Source organism: Triticum aestivum, chromosome 2B (genome assembly GCF_018294505.1).
Source record: "Triticum aestivum cultivar Chinese Spring chromosome 2B, IWGSC CS RefSeq v2.1, whole genome shotgun sequence".
Lineage (NCBI taxonomy): Eukaryota > Viridiplantae > Streptophyta > Magnoliopsida > Poales > Poaceae > Triticum > Triticum aestivum.
In genome coordinates, this window is record NC_057798.1 from 802,250,947 (window position 1) to 802,266,925 (window position 15,979).

A 15,979-nucleotide genomic window follows, 5' to 3' on the forward strand; every position below is an offset into this window, starting at 1 on the left:
ACATGGTCGACTTTGACTCCAATGACATCGACGGTATGGACGTCAATGCAGGGGACGATCTGGAACCACCGCCCATGGGGCGCTGGACTGCCACCTCATCATACGATATATACATGGTGGACACGCCTAAGGAGGACAACAACGACAAAAAGGATGCAACGGAGGATAAACCCCCCGGGCAAAAGCCAAAGCGACGGTGCAGGCGCCGCTCTAAGTCCAGCCACAGTAACAATAGCGACAACAACACAAGAAAAATGGACACCCGGTCGACTCCAAGGGCAACAATTACCATATGGACCCAGCGATTGAGCAGGATGAGCCAGGTCACGACGAACATAGCCCAGAGCAGACGCCCGACCACGGTGATCCCGGGGGTAGAAACCATCAACCTGTCTCCGGAGAGGAGGACAGTCCGGACGATGATGCATTCATCATTCCGGAAAAAACATTTGGAACAAGAAAACCTCCATAGAAGGCTTATGGCCACCGCAAGGAGCCTAAAGAAGCAGATGCAAAGGCTTAAGGACGCGCAGGATACGCTGAACCGCAGATGGAACAAAGTGCTAGACACTGAAGAAAAATATGGCGACGATCGCCACACAAAGAGCTACCCAAAACACAAGCTGCTACCCAAATTCGATGACTAGGCCATAGAGCCCATTCCGCCGAAGAATAATACGGTCGATCAGCCAGACCGAGCGCCTCGTGGACACGATAGAGCAGCTACTAACACCATACACAAGCCCGCACACGATTTACGTGAGCACCTGGACAAAAAGGCTGGTGCGACCAGGTCCATCTATGGATCCAGAGGACGAGTTCCGGCGCAAGATCATGGCCACAAAAATGATCATACTGATCGAATACCAGTTCGGAATCAACCCTGAACACAACAACCGTCAATAGTATGCCACGACATGTCCAGATACAGAGGGGTTGCACACCCCCTGTGCTTCACCGAAGAGGTGCTGGATCACGAATTTCCACAGGGGCTCAAAACCGTGAATATAGAGGCATACGACGGCACGACCAACCCTGGGGTCTGGATTGAGGATTTTATCCTTCACATCCACATGCCTCGTGGAGATGACCTCCACGCCATTAAATACCGGCCCCTCAAGTTGAAAGGACCAGCGCGGCATTGGTTGAAAAGCCTCCCCGAAAACTCAATTGGAAGTTGCGAGTAACTTGAGGACGCTTTCAGGGCAAATTTTCAAGGGACCTACGTCTAACCTCCGGGTGCGGACGATTTTAGTCACACAATACAACAACCCGGAGAGTCAGCCGATAAGCTTTGGAACAGATTTCTCACTAAGAAGAATCAAATTGTTGATTGTCCGGATGCCGAAGCCGTAGCGGCCTTCAAGCACAGTATGCGGGACGAATGGCTTGCCAGACACACCGGCCAAGAAAAATCAAGGACAATGGCGGACCTAACAAGCCTTATGACCCGCTTTTGCGCGGGTGAGGATAGCTGGTTGGCCCGTAGAGGCACCAGCGACCCAGGCACATCCGAAATTAGGGATGGCACTGGGTAGCCATGACGCAATAAAAACAAGCGTCAAAGCAATGAAGGAGTCCGGACAACACGACGGTCAAGACCGTATTCAGGGGCTCTCAACCCGGTCAATGGAAGAAGCCATTTAAAGGTAGCAAAGATGGACCATCCAGCCTGAACAAGGTCCTGGACAGATTATGTCAAATTCATGGCACCCCCGACAAACCAGCGAACCACACTCACAGAGAATGCTGGGTCTTCAAGCAGTTTGGCAAGCTAAATGCCGAACACAAGGGACGGGAGACACCAAGTGAAGACAAGGATGAGCCTCGCCAGCCGAACACTGGGGGACAGAAAAAATTCCCACCAGAAGTCAAAATAGTAAACATGATCTACGCGACTCACATACCAAAGAGAAGGCGCAAACGTGCACCCAGAGACGTATACACTGTAGAGCCCGTCGCCCCCAAATTCAACCCCTGGTCGGCCTGTCCGATCACCTTTGATCGTAGGGATCATCCGACTAGTATCCGACACGGAGGATCGGCTGCCTTGGTGCTTGACCCAATAATCAACGGATACCATCTTACTCGAGTCCTTATGGATGGCGGCAGTAGTCTCAATCTGATATATCAAGACATTGTCCGCAAGATGGGGATAGACCGTCAAGAATAAGCCAAAGTAACACTACCTTTAAAGGAGTAATACCAGGCGTTGAGGCCCGCTGCACGGGCTCCCTCGTATTAGAGGTTACATTCGGTTCTCACGACAACTTTAGAAGTGAATAATTACTCTTTGACATCGCTCCCTTCCGAAGCGGCTATCACGCACTGCTCGGAAGAACAGCCTTCACTCGCTTTAACGCAGTACCGCACTACGCCTACCTAAAACTCAAGATGCTCGGTCCACGTGGCGTCATCACAGTTACTGGCAACACAGAGCGTTCCTTACGTGCGGAAGAATACGTTTCGGCTCTAGCAGCCGTACACTAAGCGGCCCCTCCTCCCAGAATAGATGATCGGTCGTCAAGGCCACGGACACGGTTAGACGAGTCCGGTGCACCAAAGATGGTAACAGCCCAGACAAACCTGAGCCGGGGTCCATAGATATTCCCCCACAGGTGGTGCTAGGGGCTACAAATATGTAACAAAGCCCACAGTTAGGCTTGACTTTATTAATATAACAATATATTGCATTTTCATTATTCATTGAGAACAACCGACTTCTCGCACGATTGCACTGGACTATTTTCCATGAGTTTTCCCTTTTTACAGACACCAATCGTGCGACACCCTTCCAGGACTCGGCACAAAGGAGACAAAAGGTGCAGACGTGCAGCAGGGCCCCGCTCAAAGGTTTCTCTTTAGATTAAGCCCATGTGTAAACCTTCTTTACTGTCTCTTGTTGCTTGACATCCCATGGGTATTTAATACACCCACAATGGATACTGGCGTTATTCGCATTTTGCCACGGCAGATTAATGCATGTACCTGGAAATACAGGGTTCGTTATCGAGGGCGTTACTCAGCCCAGTATATGTTATAAAATCCGAATACCTTCGGGAGTGTTCGGCGTCGCGAGTTTGGCATTATATGCATCAGCTTCGAATCATGTCTTTGGTCAAATGTTGGGTTTTCCCGGCTCATGGGTTTGCTGCCTTATGTTCCGTTCTATCGGCTAAGGTAGCCAAATGAGAACTACTGCGATTGTGCCCTGGTTATTCCGGATGAGCACCTCAGTAGAGAAAGCCGAAAACTGATTGTCATGATACAGCGAGAGGCTGGTCAACCACTCGAGGACTCATCGGAATCTTCGGGATTCCTCCGCATTAACGAAGGACCATTTCCCGGTCATGTACATACGCGCCCGTATCCAAATGCACGCGGAAGTACCAGGGGCTACATAGTAGCCCCACCGTCAAAATCCTATGGCTAAGTGAAAGTGCTAAAGCTATATAGTCTAGTTGCCTAGTTCGATGTGCGATCACCTCCTTAATGGACCAAGACGTTGGATCAAGTGTGATTACGCACATTTTCGCGAACACCCCCGCACTATATGCGTGGGGGCTGAAGCCAACGATTGCTAACTTTCAGGTTATACAAATACATAAACGTCCGCATAGGAGGCACTACAATACTTTCGAGCAAAAGTATAAACATAGCCTTTATAATTAAAATAGAATTGTTTTTACAATTGAAAGACTCGTCACTCGAACATGACACTCTTCGAGCACTGAGCCTCTATTAGACGGGCGCCTTCCATGACTTGTTCAAAATAGTGCTCGGCCGGGTCCTGGCTTCCTACCGGACTCTGGGTTGCAATGCCGGTGGTCTCCATATCTGCCCAATATGTCTTCACATGGGCAAGAGCCATCCGTGCACCCTCTATGCACGCCGACTTCTTCACGACATCGATCCGCGACACAGCGCCAAGGAATTGTTGCACTAAGCCAAAATAACTGTCCGGCCTTGGTCCCTTTGGCCAAAGATGTTCTATGATAGACCTCATTGCAAGACCGGACAATCTATGGAGCTCGGCCCAAGCGGCCATCCTTTCATTGAACGATAGCGGACGCATCGGAACACTGAACTGCGACCAGAACAGCCTCTCCACACCCTGATCTTTCTGATCCTTGAAGAACTTGGTCACATCAGCAGTACTTTTTGCTAGGTCCGCATATGTGTCCGCAGCACTCCGTAACTGATCCAGAGGAGCATATTTTGGATCTCCGAACTTCATCCGTAACAAATAGGGGCTTCCAGCCGCGAGGTCTCTAGCTTGTCGAAGCTCCTCCCGCACATCTCTGACTTCAGAGCGTGTCTCCTTGGCTGCATCCAAGGCCTTCTTTAGGTCAGCTGCCTTTGCTTGGCTCTCCTTCTCAAGAAATTTATATCGGCTGGCGGCATCTTTCAGCTCCACGGCCATCTCGGCTATTTTTTCCATGCTCCGACGATGAGCAGCCTGTTTGGCTCTCAACTCCTCGGCCGCCTTCAGAGCAACTGCATTACTTATCCTGGCTTGCTCCTTGGCTAGGGAAAGTTCCGCCCTCAGGGCCTCCACGGCAGCAGCTCCATCTGCAGCCACAGCATATTATAAATATTAGCATCATGCTCCTCTTACTATTTGCTAGCAATGACAAAAGAACACATACCATGTGACTCGTCAAGCCGCTTGTTCGCAAGAGCAATGTCGGCATCCGCCACATCAAGCTGTCCCCTCAGTTCGGCGAATTCAGCAGTCCGGTCAACCGTCGGACCCTTAGCCATCTGCACATAATACAGTGCGATCATTACTTGGGACTGTGATCCTCCGTTTGCCACCTATGGCTGGCAACCAGAGTCTTAGGGGCTACTATCTATGCGGAGCACACCTAGCATGTGCGGTGCGACCGAAAAATTACGTATTTAGTTGCGTACCTCAAAGCCTTTGAGAAGGATCGTAAAATCTTCATTCAACCCGCTTTTGGCGGATGAAATCTTCTCAAACACCATACCCATTAAAGTACGGTGGTCCTTGAGAGAGCGGCTCGCTCTAGAAGTCCCGTCAGTGTATCCGCCTGAGTGCCGGACAGCCCCGGACTCTTCCTATTACCCTCCTTGGGAGCCGAACCCTCCGGACTTGGGGTCACCGAAGCATTGACTTCTGGCCTTGATGGATCAGGAATCATCCGTGATGACACCTCAGGGTCGCCCGCCCCGTGGGCCGGGGAGACAGGTGGAGTTTCACTCTCCATCATCTCCGGTAGAAGATCCCCCAAAGACGAACTCTATTGAGAAGAGCTACTAGCCGGACTGCAAGATAGATCCTGGTTATTGCTCCCGAAGGAAAAAGCAGTATATATTTATACCTTTAATTTACTTACAACTCGGTGGAGGGCTGGCCCGTTTGCGGGCGTTGCGCGGTGAGGACGCCCTCTGGGGCAGGGCCCTTGAATAAGTTTTCTTCCCTTGCTTGGGCACCTCCGCTTCCAGGTCTTCGGAGGCGCCCTTTTTCCTCCTGCGGGGGGAGGGAACCTTAGATTCGCCTCCCCGATTATCCTCCTCTTTTGGAGACATTAATTCCCCCGGTTTGGATGTACAATGTATGAAGCTCGTTCTCAGCTTCTTTGCTCCTCCCTTCATCTTTTCCTGATGGCACTTGATTGGGTGCGTGTTTCAGCATCCGAGTTAGTGCCGGGTTCGGCAAGCCTTTGGGAAGAGGGGCCGGACACCTGATCCTCTCCGCCTTCTTTAGCCAATCCTGGCCGCGGACAGTTTTCAGAATAAAGTTATGATAAACATGAACAGAGTGTTCGATTGCAAAATTACTTATTGGGTATCTGGACGATTGCAGTTCAAACCCACATCCTCGATGGTGTCCGGACACCTCACGCGAGATCCGAAGAATAACTTATACATCCCTTCGAGCGTCATGCCGAAGAAGTGCTGAATAGTCCACAGTCCTTCTGGGTTGAACTCCCGCATCCGGAGAGGTCGACGTTTGCATGGCAGGACTCGACGGACTAGCATTACCTGAATTACTTTGATGAGGCTGATATCCCCCTCAAGAAGCCCCTGAGTGTGGCTCTGCAGTGTCGTTATGTCACTGGCAGGTCCCTAGGACCTCATTCAGCCCGAGTGCACTAGACACCATTGCATTCATAAAAATGAGACTGTCGTCCGCAAAGAGTACGTGGTTTACCCAAGGCGATTGATAGCTAACTTGGATTCCTCTGTCAATGTTGACACCTCCATAAAAAATCAACAAGGAAGTGAAACCTTCTGCGCAGAGAAGGAACAAATAAGGTGAAACGGGGTCCCCTTGACAAAAACCTCTTGAGGGTGTAAAATATGGCCACCACTACCCACTCGCAGGGTCCGTAAATCTGACAGAAGTGACACACTTCATAATCAATCATATGGCCACCACTACCCACTGGCAGGGTCCGTAAATCTGGCAGGCTAGGAAAAACGGTTCGAATATATAATGACCTGGCCGCAGCATGAGGACACGCTGTGAAAAATTGTCAGCAGATTTAATTTATGAAGTATTGTGCTCTCTACGGTGGTATGTGGAAATTATGTTGCAGAGCTGGACACAATTTAAGTGTTCGAAATTTACTTTGGAGTATTCGAAGATGGAACCCGCCTTGCAATGCCGAAGATAATCTGCACGTCGGACTCATCGTCATTGAAGCCTGGTTCAGGGGCTACTGAGGGAGTCCTGGATTAGGGGGTATCCGGACAACCGGACTATATACTTTGGCCAGACTGTTAGACTATGAAGATACAAGATTGAAGACTTCGTCCCGTGTTCGGATGGGACTCTCCTTTGCATGGAAGGCAAGCTTGGCGATTCAGATGTTAGATCTCCTCCTATGTAACCGACTCTGTGTAACCCTAGCCCCCTTCCGGTGTCTATATAAACCGGAGGGTTTAGTCCGTAGGACAAGAACAACAATCATAATCATAGGCTAGCTTCTAGGGTTAGCCTCTATGATCTCGTGGTAGATCAACTGTTGTAATACTCATATCATCAAGATCAATCAAGCAGGAAGTAGGGTATTACCTCCATCGAGAGGGCCCGAACCTGGGTAAACATCGTGTCCCCAGCCTCCTGTTACCATTAGCCTTAGACGCTCAGTTCGGGACCCCCTACCCGAGATCCGCCGGTTTTGACACCGACAACGACGGCGTCGGCTTGCTGAAGACACCACGTGATGCAGTTGAAGTCCATTATTTGCACATCTAAAATAGTGCAGGCCAACAATAATAATATAAAAATATGAAAATCCTTGCGTAATTAATTTACGCAGAATTTATTTAAAGATATGTGGCCTGCCGCCGAAGTCAATGTCAATGAAGGGCGTCGTCATGATGCGGTAAAGGCATGGCAAAGCCTGAATTCACAGGTCGGTCCGAGTTCTAGATGCGGCGTTTGCCGAGTTATGTACGGAAACTGACCAAACCACCATGCGACTGTCGTTAATGCCGCCAAACAAGCAAAAATTGCTAAGATTAATAGCACCTGATTTATTTGTTGTACCAGTCCGAAGAAAAGTGACTCCCAAAATTGGGACTCGATCCGCATACCCATTGCCTAATGGGCGGTGAAGCGACGGCATGGCGATGCTGATAAGGTTGGCTCGCCCCCGATCGGCTGACGACGCCGAAGTCTCCGGAGTATGTTGATAAAGGGATGGCAAAGCCCCCGGTCCAGACAAGGTGACGGAGCAGGTTTGTAAGGAGACATTGCAGCTGCCATGTCAGCCGAGGTGTGAAATAGTTCGGCGTGATGGACATTGGCTCGAAGAAGCAACGGTATGGCCATGCCGATGCAGGTCGTAACTCATAACATGGTCAATGCCGGTTTGATGAAGGGACCGTGCGGCGAAGCCGGTGTGGCCGCTCCGTGTAATCCATGGGCAGCGATGTTGGTGATGATTCATCCTTCGTGATGCTGAACTCTTGTTCGGCTTGCCGAGATGATGATCAGAAGAAGTTGAGCTTGGCTCAACAAAGCGACGACGTGTCTAGCGCAGGTCGGCAACCGTGGAGAAACGTTGTCGGGCTAGTTTGACACCGGCGCAATGGTGAAGTTCATATTGGAAAAGACTTTAAAATTAGTGGGACGCATTTGGGAACAAAACACAATACCCCATACAAAACTTCTTTCAAAAATGATGGCCTAAATCCCGTTCATAAAAAAGATGAACTTGGGTCGGATTCGTTCTCGCGCAGAAAACAAATCTGTAAAGTGATGCAGTAATCAAAAGGTTCCCGGAGATTGGATGGTCGGATTGAGCTGAAATTTTGAGGGGCGGTATATAGGAATTGCATAGCTGATCAAAGGTTGGGTCTTCCAAAGGACGTCCGAGCTAGATGCTGGACACCACTCTCCAAACGCGTCCAAATTCCCATCCAGATCCGATGGGGCTCTGGTACATCGGAGACCGGCGGAGATTGCTCCATCAGAATGCGACGATATTTTACTATGTTGTTGTAGACTCAATTCCGCACAATTCCACCGAAGGAATCGTCAAAGCGATGCTCCAAGAGGAGGTGGTAGAGGATACAAGTTCGTTGTTCTGAAAAACAGCACGATCGCCCGAGGGCAATGCTGACGTCGAGCCCCCGAGCTCCATGGATGATTCCTCCATGATCTTGATAGAGGTCGGAGTTGATGTTGGTGAAGGCCCTCATCCGAACATGATGATTAGAGGTAGGGCACAGTCCTCGGTCAAGCCAAGGTGATCAGTCGAGGCGGCGACGAAGACGCCGACATGGCAGTTGATCTGCATGCGAGCCATTGATCCTGTTTGCCGATCAAACAGCAGAACTCTCAGTGAAAGCACCATTGTTGGTGTCAAAACTGGCAGATCTCGGGGTAGGGGATCCCGAGCTAGGGATTTAGGATCGATGGTAACCGGGATGATGAACACTGTGTTTTACCCAGGTTTGGGCCCTCTCTATGGAGGTAAAACCCTACATCCCGCTCTTGTTTATATCAATGGAGTATTAAGTACAAAGTTGATCTACCTCGAGATCATATGTTGTGGTCTAAAACCTAAGGGTATGAGGAATAATGTCATGGTCAATATCGACTAGCCTGGCCTTGGCTTATATAATGTACCAGAGGCCTAGGATAACAAGAGTCCTAGTCGTATACGCCGGTGGAGAGGAGTCCTTGTCTTGATCACCAAGTCTTGTGGAATCTTCCTCATATATGTCATCAGTTGTCCGAACTGGCCCATTAGTGAACCGCCGTGGGGGGTCCTCGGCCCGACCCACTGGTCCGGAGACGACGTGGTGAGTACCCCCTAGTCCAGGACACCATCACCCGTTCGGTCGGACGGGGTCCGAGCAATGAGGAAAGAAGTATTCTCAATCAACTCCGCGAGGCACTCCGACAAGAGGAGATCTGGCTGCGACAATGATACAGATATTTGTATCTTCGAGAACAGGATCGGAATACGGGCTACTTCCACGCCCAAGCTGTCCAGCGACAATGTATGAACATGATTGAGTTGCTTGAAAGGGCAGACTGGCGTATATGTAAAACGCCGGAGGAGAATCATGAAGAAGTCCAAGAGTTTTACCAAGCTTTATATACCACTCAGGGGTTTCGGCCGATGGATGATCTTCTCAATTATGTTCCTTCCATGGTGACTGACCAGATGAATTACCGACTAGATATGCTATACAGGGGCGACGAAGTCAGGACGACGATGTTCATGATGGCTCCGTCAAAAGCACCGGGGGTGGACGGCTTCATGGCGGGGTTTTTTCAGCGATACTGGTCTCTGCTGAAAGATGGTATAGTCTCGGCCGTCTTGGATTTTTTGAATGGGGGAGTCCTACCCGAGGAGATGAATGACACGTCTATCACCTTGATACCAAAGGTACGACAACTGCATCGAATCTCTTAGTATCGACCCATATGCTTATGTTCTGTGTTGTACAAGATTGCTTCAAAATGCATTACCAATAGAATGAGGGAATTTATGGGTGAGATCATAAGCGAAGAGCAAAGCGCGTTTTTTCCTAGGCTCCTGATCACAGAGAATGTGCTCATTGCGTATGAAAGTGTTCATGCAATGAGAAGAAGAAAAAGAGGGAAGAACAGTGCTTGTGCAGTCAAACTCGACATGATGAAAGCATACGACCGAGTAGAATGGGATTGGGATTCAGTTCACAGTTTGTTTGATTGATTATGAAGTGTGTCACTTCTGTCAGATTTACGGTCCCTGTGATTGGGATTCAGTTCACAGTGTGTTTGATTGATTATGAAGTGTGTCACTTCTGTCAGATTTACGGACCCTGCGAGTGGGTAGTGGTGGCCATATTTTACACCCTCAAGAAGTTTTTGTCAAGGGGACCCCGTTTCACCTTATTTGTTCCTTCTCTGCGCAGAAGGTTTCACTTCCTTGTTGATTTTTTATGGAGGTGTCAACATTGACAGAGGAATCCAAGTTAGCTATCAATCGCCTTGGGTAAACCACGTACTCTTTGCGGACGACAGTCTCATTTTTATGAATGCAATGGTGTCTAGTGCACACGGGCTGAATGAGGTTCTACAAATCTATGGTGACTGCTCCGGTCAGTGTGTTAATAGAGACAAGAGCTCGGTCTACTTCAGTCCTAACACGGCCGAACCAGTGCACCAGATGTTGAAGGCAGTTTTGAACATCTCGGCTGAAGCTTTCAATGAACGCTATCTGGGACACCCAACTGTTGTTGGATGTAGTACTAGTGGAACTTTTGAAAATCAAGGAGAGAGGATTAGAAGCAAACTACAAGGAGGAATGGAACTGTTGTTAGAGGTCAGGTTGAAGGCCATGGCCCAAGCAATACCAACAAACTCCATGAGTTGCTTCAAGCTCACCAAGAAGGTCTACAAAGGGTTTTCTTCAACAATGGCTAGATATTGGTGGAGTAGCTCAGCTCAATCAATCGTAGATCACTACACTGGATTGACTGGCCTTCACTTGCTAAATCTAAGGTTGCTGGAGGGGTGGGGTTTCATAATTTTGAATTATTTAATTTAGCTTGGCTCGGGAAGCATGGCTGGAATCTGCTTACGAACCCGGAGTCCCTCTGTGCTCGCGTGGTCAAGGGCAAGTACTTTCCGCAAAGTGACTTCATGGCGGCAACTGTCCCAAAGTGTGCCTCGGCGACATGGCGGGTGATCTACGCGGGAAGACAAGCACTGCGAGCCGACCTAGTAAAGTGAATTGGAGATGGCACTTCGGTGTCCATTTGGCATAATAGTTGGGTCACGAGGCTAATCTCCCTGCGGCCGACCACTCACATAGGCAACCCATATCATTACTAGTGTGTCTGAATTGATCGACGGAGACTGCGGTCTATGGAATGTTGATATGGTGAGACACCATTTTATCGCTCCCGAAGCTGATGCTATTATCAATATCCCGCCGAGGGCTGGAGGAGGAGATGATTTGTGGGCATGGACAGCAGAAAAGTCGGGTATCTACACTATGAAATCAGCGTACCGCTCTCTCCTGACTTTGAACGAGCATTATGCTCTAAAGGAAGGGACGGTCACGGAATCTTCAAAGAAACAGAAACAATTGTGGGCAAGGCTTTGGAAGCTCAAAGTTGTGCCAAAGGTGCGAGTGTTTTCATGGCGAGTGCTAAGGGGAATTCTTCCTACTCAGTGCACTTTAAAACATAGACGCATAGCTGATTTCGCAAGGTGTAAAGTCTGCCTTGATGCAGACGAGGACATATATCATGCATTGATTAAATGCACTCATGCTAAGCTCTTCTAGAAGGACGCGCGGGAATCCTTATCTGTCAAGCTCCTGGAACTCCATACAGAAACTTGATCAAGAGATGTCTTGTGTGACCCTAGGTTTGATGATGTGGATGAAGCAAAAATTATCACTGTCATGTGGGCGATTTGGACTTCCAGGAATAATATAACACATAATAGGGAGAGCTTGGCTCTGTTTTGCTCTATGAAGATGATCAGAGATACCTTGTCATTGCTAGAACTACCTCAACAACATGCAAGGATCCTACCGGGTCATGGTTGGAGTCTTGGACACCTCCTGAAGATGACTGTATTAAAATCAATACCGATGCTGGAATCTCTACGGTGGCAAGGCTGTGCGGACTGGGAGGTGTCGTCAGATGTTGTTACGCTTTCTTGAGAACCTGGTGTAAACCTGTCCAGGGCACCACTGATCCACTTGTAGCGGAGGCTCTTGCTCTCTGTGAGGGTGTGGTGTTTGGTCAGCTATGAGGCTTTGTGCGAGTGGAGATGGAGACCGACAGCTTGTTGGTTGTGAATCTTTGGAACTCGCGCCGTTCTTCGCGCTCGCTATTAGCGCCTGTGTTACTTGATATTGAGGGACTAGCTGCTTCTTTGTCCTTTTTTTATTATTCGTCATGTAAAGTGACATGCCAATATCCCCGTCCATCTGTGTGTAAAACATGCTTGCACGTCGGAGGTGATGGAGTGCTGGATGAACAGTCCTCCGGGCTTGCTGATCACCAGTCTTCTGGCTAACAATGCCGGAGCGCTTCCGTTTGAATAAAGCCCTCAATTCCCCGCAAAAAAAGAGAATCGATTGGTTTTTCTTTACCTAATAACAAAGCAAATTGGGTTTCTTTCGTCCGTTATGGCATTTTTCAGAAAAGTCACTCTATTTCAGAGAATTCAACCCGCAGTCCTGTTTTAATTTAAAACGAATAGTTTTTTTCATATTTTACACAAAAGTCCGTGTGTTTTGTTGAAATCAACCTGCAGTCCGGATTTAAGTCACACCCGAACCGTTATTTTGAATTTTTCAAAAATCCCCCTGATGTTTTAGGTAATTATTCCGCGGATCATATTTAAGTCAAACAATGTTTTTTTAAATCATCCATATCTTTTAAACCGTAACTCCGATTTGAACATGTGATATATGAAATTTGATTAGAAAAATATGTAGAATATGAATATGAGATTATTTTTACCTATTACGTATATTTAAATATTATTTTGGAATATATTTAAGTCAAATAAATGGTTTTCTAAATTATCCGCATCTTTTAAACCGTAACTTTGATTTTAACATATTATATATGAAATCTTATTAGAAAAAATATGTGGAATCTAAATATGATGTTAGTTTTACCTGTTAAATATTTTTAAAATATCGTTTTGGGAGCAAACTTATAATTTATAGCGTAAGATCCGTTTTCGTTTCGTACCGGCGGCGACCCAGATTGCAAATAAACACCCCACTATAACAATATAGGGAAAAGAAAATATCGATAAGTACACATGCATACCTCTGAAAAATGTCGCAGGGGAAAACAACAAATTTCTCATCGCGAGAGTGAGAGAAAGCGAGAGAGAGAGAGAGAGGGAGGGAGGGAGAGGGAGGAGAGAGGGAGAGAGAGGCGCCTTAGGATTAAACATATTCAAACACGTTTTTTTTGTTTTGTGCGAACACCTAGGCCATCGCCGGCGAGGGTGAGAAGGAGGATAAGGGGCAACACAAATATGATGCCTCGCAAAAATAAAGGGGATGGATCTATTGTGGTCTTGGGTGATGGTTTGTTGGGTTAAGAGTGTGTGTTATGTTATCTCTCCCGTTGCAACGCACGGGCTCTTTTGCTAGTTTATACTAAAAACTGGATCGATTAGGCAAGCCAACCGTCGTGCTTGTGCGTGCGTACGTGAATACAGGTGTGTTCTGCTGTCGTGCGTGTGCGCGTATGTGAGGATCGATCAAGCTAACTGTCATGGGCCACCCTGGGTTTTTTTTTTGAGAAAAGGGCCACCCTGGTTAGTCAAGCGAATTGTCGTGAGGATTGATTAGGCGTTCTGCTGGGTTGGGCCGGTGCGGAGGTGCGGGCCAAAAAGGGTTGACCCGATGCTTCGCACAATACCCCCGCACCGGCCCAACACGGCTCTTCAGCTACCCTGATGGGAATATCCTATTTGCCGCGCTTTGCGTCAAACTGCCGGCGCTTCGCTCAGCGAGCGACCGAGCAGCGACGCGATGGGCCGGCCCAGTTAGGGAGACCTGCACGTACAACCACAGCAACCAGCCAGCCGGTTTTGGGAACCTTCCCTGAACCGGTTTGTTGGTTCTTTTTCGGGTTTTCTGTTTTTTTTTTCTGTTTCTGTTTCTTTACTTTTTTCGTTCTGTTTCGTTTTTATTCTTTTTTCCTTTTTACTTTTCAAGGTTATTTTATCTTTAAACAGGTTCATATTCATAATCAGTTCTTCATTTTGAAAAATATGAAAAAAAATTGAATTTACGAATTTGGAAATTTTGAACATTTTTCAAAACAAGAACACCTTTTCAAAAATTGTTCGTATATTCGAAAAATGTTTTCATTTTTTTAAAACTGTTTGGCAATATTGAAAAAGGTTATTTTTTCGTATTTCGTTCATGCATTCAAAAATTGTTCGTGTTTCCAAATTTTGTTCTAGAAATTCAAATATATACGTCATTTTAAAAAGTTTCCTGTTTGGAAATTTTCTTCACAAATTCAAAAATTGTTCATGTTTTGAAAATTTATTCGAAAATTCAAAAAATGTTTGTGTTTTATTTTTTGTTCAAAAATTCAAAAATGTTCATGATTTGTTTGCATATTCAAAAAATTTGTTTAGGATTTTCAGAATTGTTCTCGATTTTGAAATTTCGTCTAAAAATCAGAATATGTTCGTGATTTGAAAATTTTGTTCACTAATTTGGAAAGTGTTCATATTTACACAAAAGTTCGAAAATTAATGGTTTTAAATTTTTTCCAAAAAACAGTATTTTATTTCAAAAAAAGTTCGCATTTCCAAAATTTGTTCACAAATTCTGAAAATATTCGCATGATTACATTTTGTTCACAAATTGGAATATGTTTGGGAATTTCAAAATATATTCCTGTTTACAAATTAAAAAAATATTTTCCTTATAATTTTTTTCGAATATTCACAAAATATTCATGTTTCAAAATTGTTTGTTCGGAATTTCATGAATTGTTCCATTTTTTGAGATATTTGGTCAAAAATTCAAAAAAAGTTTGCGGTTTCAATTTTTTTTCAGAATTTCATAGTTTGTTCACGTATTTGAAAAAATATTCCTGTTGTTGAAAATGTGTTCAGAAATTCATAAAATGCTTGCACATTTTCAACATATACACTTTCAAGAAGAAGCACACTTTTTTCAAATCACCTTCACAAATTTTCTTCTTGCTTTTTGAACAAATTTTCGAAATCTGTTTGAAAATTCAAATTTTGTTCACATTTCCTCAAAAATTCTTTTACTGTTTTCCAAATGTGTTCAGTTTAAAAAATTCTATATGCTACACTACACGTACAGAAAATAACATTCAAGGGGGAATAACTGTTTTCGGAAAATGTGAGTTTCCTAAATCGAATTCACGGATTTGAAAAGTAGTGTAGTTTCTAAAAATATCCCCGTTCTGAAAAAGTGTTTAAGTTCGAAATTTAAAAAAAATCAGATTCGCAGCTAGCTGTTTGTCCTTATATATTGGCGCTGTTATATCAACCAGCAACCACGTCGGCTCACATGGGTAACAACGCTAGCATATGCATATGTGCAGGAGAACTTGTTGCCTATCATTTTCATTAAGGCTTCTTTCAATGCATTGATGCTCAGATAGGATCCTAAGCGATACTCCAGTGCAAGTAGTCGTCGCTAGGTGATCTACGGACCTAGATGTATTTTTACTTCTGGTGTTATTTATACTACCTTGATAGTTGATGAATAGATCGAAAGCTATTCTTGTCAAAAAAAATAAAATCTTTGTACAACTTGTTGCCTATCGGTTTCATTAAGGCATCTTTTAATGCATTGATGCTTAGATAAGATCCTAAGCCATAAGAGAAATAGTTATAGAAAGGCGCTGAAAAACAAGAGCAGACTCTGTTCCGTTCAGAACGTGAAAATACCACCCGCGAACCAGTGACGGTGTCAGGTTGAAGCGTCAAACTGTGTAAAAATAATGTAGCTATGCCTATAGC